Source organism: Henckelia pumila, chromosome 2 (assembly GCF_033568475.1).
Source record: "Henckelia pumila isolate YLH828 chromosome 2, ASM3356847v2, whole genome shotgun sequence".
Taxonomy (NCBI): Eukaryota; Viridiplantae; Streptophyta; class Magnoliopsida; order Lamiales; family Gesneriaceae; genus Henckelia; species Henckelia pumila.
The window spans coordinates 50,206,773-50,217,654 of record NC_133121.1 but is presented as its reverse complement, the minus strand read 5'-3'; positions in this window follow the sequence as shown (position 1 = coordinate 50,217,654).

Below are 10,882 nucleotides of genomic sequence, written 5' to 3'. Positions count from 1 at the left end.
AAATTAGATTCTGTAGATAAAATATGATTTTATTTAATAAAAGGTAAAATATGATTTTATATGTAAATATGATTTTATATATAAAATATGATTTTATCCTGTTTAAATTTAAATTTCCATATGCATGATATCCAATAAATTAATTTTGAATTAAATATTATTGGATAAGGATGATCGATTGCCATGACCAATTTTGTAGGTGTATGTTATGAATTTACATTTGTTTTATTGTTGTTGGTTTTATTAATGGGCCTGGTTTATGGCCCAATATGAATGTCATATGTAATAAAAGTGGGCTTGGTTTATGGCCCGTTCCCACCCCTAAAATGTATCCCCTACTTGTCATTGCTATTTATTGTAAATACATTAGATTTAGTGAGAGATCAAGATTTGAAGATGGTGGGCCCAGCAGACAATAAAGACGAAGAAATGTAAATTGGAAGCTAATGTAATAGGATTGCATTGCATACTGCATATTACCTAGGATTGGACTAAGACTCGTGATTGGCAACCACGAGTCAATTAGAAATGGAATCGATCATCCTATATATAATATATGATATTATGATTGTATGCATGTTTTAGACATAATTGCGTGAATCCGGCAAGCATGCAATAATTTGAAATTGATGAGACAAATTTTTTATAATTAAAAATCCCTCATTTTAAATATGATTTAAAATTGATATCAAGATAAATAAAGGAAATTTAAATTTGTTTAAATATTCCTACCTTCCATCAACGGTCAATGTATGAGATGCTACCCGCGGATACGGTCCGGCTCATATTATTGGGGGGGCCCGTCCGTCGGAAAGTTGTACATTGGATCGACACTTGTTGTAAGTTGGGTGGAACTCTCATGGGATCGGCTCATATTATTGGGAGATCCACATGGCGACCGTCCATCACAACTTAATATTGATGGGTCATCTTGACATGTCACTATAAACGGCGTCATATTATTGGGCCCTTATTGGACATGAGGTAAAAACATGGGGGTTGCTTTGGAAGCAATTGGGCTCTACCTTTTGAGAATTATGGTTGGATGATATTATTCGGGACCATAAGTTTGTCAATTGGACTCCATGTTCTCACTAAGGAAAAAGTTTCCCGTTTTCACTAGAGGGTAGTGAAATCGTTAAAATAGTGGGAGTGAGATTCATAAAATTAAATTCGCCTATTTTATGTCTTAGTAAATTGCTTAAACAATCATTGATATATGTCTGTTTTTCTTTTCAGTATTTCATACAATGAATTCGCGTAATCCATTATTCTCGATCCTCGAACAAAACAAGTTGACTGGCGCAAACTATACGGAATGGTTCCGGAAGTTGAAGATTGTCTTGACTTCGGAGAAGATGCTCTACGTGTTAGAGAAATCACCTCCGAAGGAAGCACCAGCTGACGTAAGTCCGGAGGAATTGGCCAAACTTGATGCATGGTGGGACCATGACATCAAGACCAAATGCTATATGCAAGCCTCGATGTCTGATGAACTCCAGAGGCGATTTGAGGACACCGTGAATGCTGCTGACATTCACGCTCAACTCAAGGAACTTTTTGGGGCTCAATCGAGGGCTGAAAGGTTCGCTACTGTTAAGGAGCTAATGACGTGTCGCATGCGTGAAGGGACTTCGGTCCGTGATCATGGGGTACGAGTGATTTGGCTCATACAGAAGTTAGCAACTCTTGATTTGGTGTTGGAGCATGAACTCAACGTGGATTTACTGCTTCTGTCTCTTCCTTCTTCGTTTGACGGATTTGTGGTAAATTTTAATATGAACAAGATAGAGGCCACCCTTGAAGAGATGGTCAATATGCTTGTGACATATGAATCCACACTAAAGAAGGATAAACCAGCTTTCTTGGTGGGCTCCTCATCTTCTGCTAAGAAGGGGCCAAGTACGAAGGGTAAGAAATGTTCTGCCCCACCCAAGAAAGTCGAACCCGAGAAGAAGCACAAGACAAAGGCTTCAAACAATGGAAAATCCAAGGATGTTTGCCATTACTGCAAGAAGCCCGGTCATTGGAAGCGCAACTGCAAGGAATATCTAGAGCAGTTGGGAACTGCAAAGGGTATGTTCTATATTGAAATAAACATTTCACTTAATACTACTTCTTGGGTATTGGATACCGGATGTGGATCTCACATTTGCAATGATTTGCAGGTGATGACAAGAAGTCGCAGGCTTAGAATGGGTGAGACCCAGCTGAGGCTCGGGAATGGTTCCAGAGTTGAAGCTACAGCCATTGGAGATGTTTGTTTAATTTTGAAGAACGGTTTTAAGTTATTTTTAAGAGATGTTTTATTTGTTCCGGATTTAATTAAAAACATTATTTCTGTTTCTATGCTAGATAGAGATGGTTATTCTTGCAATTTTGTGAATGAGATTTGCAATATTTACAAGAATGAATGTTTGATTGGAAATGGACAACTTGAAAACGATCTATACAACTTAAAACTAAAAGACGTTCCAATAAATTATGTTGATAAACCGGCGACAACAAACAAAAGGAAAATCGATAGTCAAAACCCGGCAAACCTTTGGCACGCTAGACTAGGTCATATTTCCTCAAGGAGGATGAACAAGCTAGTGGGAGAGGGCATGTTTGATATGTCTGATATTAACTCTCTACCTACTTGTGAATCCTGCCTAAAAGGGAAAATGACTAAATCTCCTTTTAAGGGGAAACCTGAGCGTAGTCAAAATCTGTTGGATTTGATCCATACAGATGTTTGTGGTCCATTTAGAGTTGGGACTCAATATGGCCACACCTACTTCATTACCTTTACTGATGATTATTCAAGGTATGGGTATTTATATTTAATGAAATATAAGTCTGAAGCATTTGAAAAGTTCAAAGAATTCAAGGCTGAAGTAGAAAACAAGCTAGGTAAAAGTATTAAAGCACTTAGATCGGATCGAGGTGGAGAATACTTGAGTACCGAGTTTTTGGACTATCTAAAAGAGAATGGGATTCTCTCTCAGTGGACTCCTCCTATGACACCACAGCTTAATGGTGTATCGGAGCGTCGTAATCGAACTTTGTTGGACATGGTTCGATCCATGATGAGCTTCACTGAGCTTCCACCTTCGTTTTGGGGCTATGCGCTTGAAACGGCGGTATTGTTGTTGAACAACGTCCACACTAAAGCAGTGGACAAAACACCATACGAGTTATGGAATGGCAAAGCTCCTAAGTATTCGTACTTGAGGATTTGGGGATGTCTTGCTTACGTGAAGCGGACAGTGGGAGATAAGTTGGATAGTCGATCCAGCTTATGTTATTTTGTAGGGTATCCGAAGAATTCAATCGGATATTATTTCTATTATCCTGCTGAAAAAAAGGTGTTTGTTTCTAGGAATGCCACCTTCTTGGAGAAGGAGTTCTTATTGGATAAGAAAGGCGAGATGATGGAACTCGAAGAAGTTCGAGAAGAACCCGAAATACAAAATAACGATCCTACGCCTCAGGAACCATTACTGGACACGCCTGAACCTAGAAGATCCGAGAGGTCTTCTAGACCTCCTGTTCGATATGGTCTTCTTCTTGAAGGGGATCAAGATGAACCCGACATTGGATGTGATCCAAGAAACTTCAAGGAAGCAATTTCTGATGCGGATTCAAATTTATGGCTTGAAGCTATGCAGTCTGAATTGGATTCAATGCATACAAACCAAGTTTGGTCTTTAGTAGATCCTCCTGATGGAATTGTTCCAATAGGGTGTAAATGGATCTACAAGAGAAAGCTTGGGCCTGATGGTAAGGTATTGACCTACAAGGCGCGATTGGTGGCGAAAGGTTACACTCAAAGACAAGGAGTTGACTATGATGAAACCTTTTCACCAGTTGCAATGTTCAAGTCCATAAGAATCCTTATTGCCATAGCTGCATGGTATGACTATGAGATATGGCAAATGGATGTGAAGACTGCTTTTCTTAATGGAGACATTAAGGAAGAAATCTATATGAAGCAGCCTGAGGGGTTCACATCCATGGGAAGCGAGCATAAGGTATGCAAGCTTCAGAGATCAATTTATGGTCTAAAACAAGCATCAAGAAGTTGGAACCAGAAATTTGATGAAACAATAAAAGATTTTGATTTCATCAAGAACCCGGAGGAACCGTGCGTGTACAAGAAAGTAGTTAAGGATGCTGTGACATTCTTAGTACTTTATGTTGATGACATCCTACTCATTGGGAATGATGTAGGGATGTTGCAGTCAACAAAGATATGGTTATCAGGTAGATTCTCGATGAAGGATTTGGGTGAGGCATCCTACATTCTTGGGATACAGATCTATAGAGATAGATCTAAGAGAATGATAGGACTCACTCAATCAACCTACATCGACACCATATTGAAACGATTTTCAATGGATGGGTCCAAGAGAGGACATCTACCCATGTGTCATGGAGTTTCTCTATCCAAGTCTATGTGTCCCAAGACTGATGAAGAGATAGAGAATATGACACATGTACCATATGCATCAGCTATAGGTAGTATCATGTATGGGATGATATCTACCAGACCGGATGTAGCATTTGCTCTGAGTGTCATGAGCAGATATCAAGCTAATCCCGGTCAAATGCATTGGAAAGCCGTGAAGGACATTCTTAAGTACTTACAAAGGACTAAGAATATGTTCATGGTATATGGAGGACGAGAACTGAAATTGGAAGGCTATACCGACTCTAGCTTCCAAAGTGACGTGGATGACTCGAAGTCAACCTCTGGATTTGTGTTCATGCTCAATGGCGGTGCTGTCTCTTGGAAGAGTTCCAAGCAGGACACCACAGCGGATTCCACTACTGAGGTTGAATACATTGCAGCATCAGCTGCTGCTAAAGAGGCCGTTTGGATGAGGAAGTTCGTCCAAGAGTTGGGCGTCATTCCTGAATTTGTTGGTCCAGTCCCGGTGTACTGTGACAACACGGGTGCCGTTGCTCAAGCAAAGGAACCAAGGTCTCATCAAAGATCCAAACACGTACTGAGGAAATACCACATCATCCGGGAGATTGTGGAAAGAGGAGACATCACTGTCGAACGAGTGGCCTCTGCAGACAATATCGCTGATCTGCTTACTAAGCCCTTGCCAGGACCATTGTTTGACAAACATCGCGAAGCAATGGGTCTACGTAGTATGACTAGTTGGCTATAGGGCAAGTGGGAGATTGAAAGAGTGGGTGCCCAGTGAGCCAACAGTGGCTATGGGCTTTGATGACTCTTTGTACAAACGATCTTTTGTTTAATATAATTTACACTTTTATTAATGGCAATGACTTTATCTTTCTTCATATTGTTATATTATGATATACTATTGTTGTTTTGATAAAGACCTTGAATATACTATAGTGTATGTAAGATGTGGTAGAACATGGGGATGTCTATCATGAAATACATCTTATAGTCACTGTATATTCTAAACTGTTCCTAGTCGATTGAGCCGTCCGATAATAAGGATAAGGATCGCTCGAGTTTGAGACTAGCATTTGCGATGCGGAGTACCACGTTTCATTGGTAGGGAACATGGAGATGTTCGAAGCATGCAAATGGATTTTCATAGGATGAATAATCGAACTACCCTATCCGGACTTTCCAAGTGGTTATCACTTATCGAGTGGATAAAGTCCGCGGTTTTGGTTGTACGCCATTAGTCCTTACTACTTGAAACATCATGGAGACTCTATATGCTAGTACTGTGCTTTGACTCGTTTACCGACTCTATGGGGGTCATCAGGTGTCGGGATTGGGTACAGTTACAACACATATAGGAGTCGATGCATTGTTGTCAAGGATTCACCACATACTTGCGAGTGTGGATATCCTATGCGATATGAGGAGATATTAGTGTGACGAATCTCTGGCCAGAGTACTTGATGTGATTTAAGAAATGGTTTCTTAGTAGCACATGCGATGTCACTAATTTGATCTTCAAGATGTATTGCATAGTTATCGAATCTTGTGCGACTCTCGATATACCAATGGTTGTTGATTCGATCGGGATATATGGATGAAGGGACCGTACTGTACGCTAACCAAAATCTACTGGTTCTTGTAGGCACTATCAGTGATACCTAGGGAATCATGGGGCGATGTTGCTAGGCGCTTTACCATGATTCGTTGGGCAAGTCGGAAAGTGTTGTTCCGAGTCACAAGGAGTTGTGAGCCCACGGCTAGCTGTATCCCTGAACCATTGAGGGTCACACAGTGTAATGGAGTTTTAATCCCCGTTGAGATAGTTAAATTTAAAGAGTTAAATTTAATGAATAAAGAAGTTGGACTTCTTAAATAAGAGTAAGGGAGTAGGATTTCCTAAAATGACATAGGGATGTACATTTTTGGAAACCACTGAATTCGGATTCAGGAAAATTTATCTTGACTTTAAAATGTGCAGAAATGGTTTCTGTGCATATTGGTAAAATCGGTTTATCAATCGGAGTCACGATGAATTTTATATTAATTTCTGAACATGCGGGCTTTGCTTGTCGGGCCTCAACTTATGACTAATGGGCCCTAATGTGTTAGTGGCCTGCATTATAAATAAGTTATTGCAGTACAGAAATTACACACAATAGGTCATAATTTGAGACAGGTTTTTCGAAAACCCTAGCCTCCTCTCTCTCAAATTCGGCCGCCCCTCCCTTCTCTGCGTGAGAAATTCCGGTTTGTGATTTTGAATTGCAGTCTGGAATAGCGAATCAAATTCGTTTATTCTCTTCGTAGAAAACTTCTGATAGATTTTCTAGTGCAATCTATCAGAGGGATTAAACCTCTATTCGTGGACCTGATTGAAGAAGTTCATCAGTTCCTGGGAGAGACAACAAGAGCAGAGAAATCTGTTGGAGTCCAATAATCTCGCTTCGAGATTGAAGGTAAAATTTAATAATAGTTATTTAATTTTACACACACTTATAATTTAATCGTTAAACGGTTGATACCCACACTATGGAATTGTTCCATAATAAAATTTTTAAACTTCCGCTGCACCGGGTATCAATCGTGATTGATCTGAACGCCAGTTTTCCAACAGAGGGTGGATCCAGGAGGGGCTAGTCAGTGGTTGGCCAGCTAGAGCTTCGTCTAGGCTTTATTACTGTTGTTTTGGGTTATACAGCTATTCGATTTGGTTGTATAATATTGGATAATTACAGATTCCTTTACTTGGGATTGTATAATGTTATTGGTTTCCGCAGTTTTATTCTGATATCTGTTTTATTAAGTTAATTGCATGCCTAAGTTCTGTTTAGTAGGTGATCTGGGTAAGGGTCACTACATTTATGGTATCAGAGCATGCAAAAGATTTCTTGGGATTTAGTCTCATCTTGAGGTATTTTTGTAGATGTCAAATCGTGACGACCAGAGTTCTCATGGCAGTATTGGTGGGCGTTGGGGTGATGCCGACCGGGAGCCTCGTCGAGAACGGCGTCATCGTCATCATGACGACGAGCGTTTCACTGTGCGTCGATTCTTAGCTATGGGTCCTAAGCCCTTAGTTGGAGGTGAGTCTCCGGAGGATGCGGAGAACTGGTTAGACCGCATGGAAACGACTTTTCACACTTTCCAATGCACCGATGAGCAGAAGGTGGAGACCCTTGGCTATCTTCTGGATGGGCGTGCGCGCAGGTGGTGGAGGTTTACTTCTGCACCTTTTGTTGCGGCGAGAGGAGTGGCCACCTGGGCCGAGTTTCGCACAGCTTTCCAAAAGCGGTATTTTCCTCCTACACTTCGACAGTCGAAGGCAGGCGAGCTACTGAGTCTGCGACAGGGAACTATGTCTATCGATGAGTATCAGCAGAGGTTCTTTGATCTGCTATCCTATTGCCCCGAGATTGCTGATAGCTCAGAGATGAAGTATAATCTGTTCCTTCAGAGCCTTAACCCTGAGATCCATGACCGTGTGGCGGTTGGTGACGACATGTCCTACGAGGGTTTGGTGAGCCGTTGTCACCAGGCGGAGGACAACATTCGGCGGAACAGGTCTTTCCCTCAGTCGAGGCCTGCTAGTTCATTGGGTCCCCGTGCCCAAACTTTCAAGAAGTCTGGATCTTCTTCTTCCTCTGGTTCTAGGGGTGTTGTCCGTTTCGGTAAGAAGGACAAGTGTGATCACTGTGGGAAGAACCATCCATCTGACAAGTGCCGCAGAGCTTCTGGAGCTTGTTTCCGTTGTGGAGAGACTGGTCATATCCGGAGGGATTGTCCACAGTCTGGGGGAGGCGGTTCTGGATCTGGTTCAGGATCGGGTTCTCAGGCCACCGTTCAGCAGAGGTCGCAGGGACAGTCTGCTGGGAGTTCTCATTTGAGGCCACGAGCTTCTGGCCAGGTGTTTGCCCTGAGACATGATCAGGCTGTGGAGGAGAATGAGAAAGTCATCGCAGGTACATTTATGCTTTATGGTATACCTGCTCTTGTACTTATTGACACTGGTGCATCTCATTCCTTCATTTCTGCACGTTTTGTTAAGAGGCATAAGTTACCATGCATTGCACTAGACGTAGTGATGTCTGTTTCTACTCCGACGGGCCAATCTGCTTTGGCTAAGCGTCTAGTGATGGGTTGCCCTTTAGAGTTTGAAGGAAACGTTCTGTTGGCGAATCTCATGGTCCTGGCGATGGACGACTTTGATTGCATTCTGGGAATAGATGTGCTGACTACCTATCGAGCTTCAGTGGACTGCTATCAGAGATTAGTACGCTTTCATCCGGAAGGGAGTGAGAGTTGGTTTTTCTATGGTGAGGGAGCGCGACCCCCGATGCCTTTGGTATCAGCTTTGAGAGCCTGTTGAGCTCTAGAGTCTGGCGGGGAAGGCTACCTTATCTATGCAGTTCATTTGTCCGCTGAGAGTTTTGGGATAGAGAGCATTCCTGTTGTGGATGAATTTCCAGATGTGTTTCCTGATGAGATTCCGGGTTTTCCTCCTGTTAGGGAAGTCGAGTTTGGCATAGAGTTGATGCCGGGTACTTCGCCTATTTCTAGAGCACCGTATCGTCTGGCACCGTCAGAGATGCGTGAGTTGAAGAATCAGTTACAGGATCTTTTGGACAAGGGGTACATTCGTCCTAGTGTATCTCCTTGGGGAGCTCCTGTTCTCTTCGTGAAGAAGAAGGATGGGTCGATGCGGCTGTGCATTGACTATCGGCAGCTGAATCGAGTCACTGTGAAGAACAAGTATCCGTTGCCTCGTGTTGATGACTTGTTTGACCAGCTGCAGGGCACATCAATTTACTCCAAGATTGACTTGAGATCTGGGTATCATCAGTTGAGAGTCCGTGATCAGGACGTAGCCAAGACTGCATTCCGTACTCGCTATGGACATTACGAGTTCCTAGTGATGCCATTTGGTTTGACCAATGCGCCGGCTATATTCATGGATCTGATGAACCGTGTATTCAGGGAGTATTTGGACAAGTTTGTCGTGGTCTTCATTGACGACATCTTGGTGTATTCGCGTAATACGGAAGAGCATGTTTCTCACTTGCGGTTGGTACTGCAGACTCTTCGAGATGAGCAATTGTACGCCAAGCTGAGCAAGTGTGAGTTCTGGATGGATAGAGTGGTCTTTCTTGGCCATATCATATCCAGGGAGGGGATTTCTGTTGATCCAAGCAAGATTGAAGCGGTACTTAATTGGTCGCGTCCGACGACAGTTGCTGAGATCCGTAGTTTTCTGGGTCTAGCAGGGTATTATCGTCGCTTCATTCTGAACTTCTCTCAGTTAGCTCGACCGTTGATGCAGCTTACCCGCAAGGGTGTGGATTTTGAGTGGTCCTCCGAGTGTGAGGAGAATTTCCGTGAGCTTCGACGGCGGTTGACTTCTGCGCCGGTGTTGGCATTACCGTCAGGATCTGGAGGGTATGTAGTTTACACGGATGCTTCTCTTCAGGGGTTAGGTTGTGTCCTGACTCAGAATGGGCATGTGATCGCATACGCTTCTAGACAGCTGAAGCTTCACGAGGACAACTACCCAGTCCATGATTTGGAGTTAGCAGCCATTGTGTTCGCTTTGAAGATCTGGCGTCATTATCTGTATGGAGAGAAATTTGAGATCTTCACCAACCATAAGAGTCTCAAGTATTTGTTCACTCAGGCAGAATTGAACATGAGGCAGAGACGTTGGATGGATTTGCTTAAGGACTATGATTGCGAGATTAAGTACCATCCGGGAGCTGCTAATCTCACCGCTGATGCTTTGAGTCGCAAGGTGCGACTATCCGCACTTCAGACTTGTTCGATGTCTAGTGCGATCAGTGACTGTTGTACTTCAGGTTTTACCTTCAAGCATAAGAAAGGTATGCAGAGTATCCAGATGTTTGCGATATTATCTGAGCCAGCCTTGTATTCGCGGATCCGAGATGCTCAGATGTCTGATTCAAAGACCCAGCGTTTAGCTCGTCTAGCTAACGAGGGTAGCTCGTCTGGATTTCATTATCAGTCAGATGGCTTTCTGTGTTTGTCTGGTAGGCTTGTGATTCCACAGGATGAAGAGTTGCGAGAGGAGATTTTATCTCAGGCACATCGCACTAAGTTGAGTATTCATCCTGGGAGCAACAAGATGTACAAGGATCTACGTACTCGTTTCTGGTGGAAGGGAATGAAACGCAGTGTTTATCAGTTTTTTTCGAGATGTTTCGTGTGTCAACAGGTCAAGGCAGAGCACCGACGACCTGGAGGATTGCTTCACAGTCTGCCTATTCCTGAATGGAAATGGGAGTTTATCACGATGGACTTTGTGACCCATTTGCCGGTATCCCCGAGGAACTGTGATGCTATCTGGGTTGTGGTGGACCGACTCACCAAGTCAGCGCATTTCATTGCCTATAGCCGAGAGTACTCTGTGGATCGCATGGCACGGATGTACATTCAGGAGATCGTCCGACT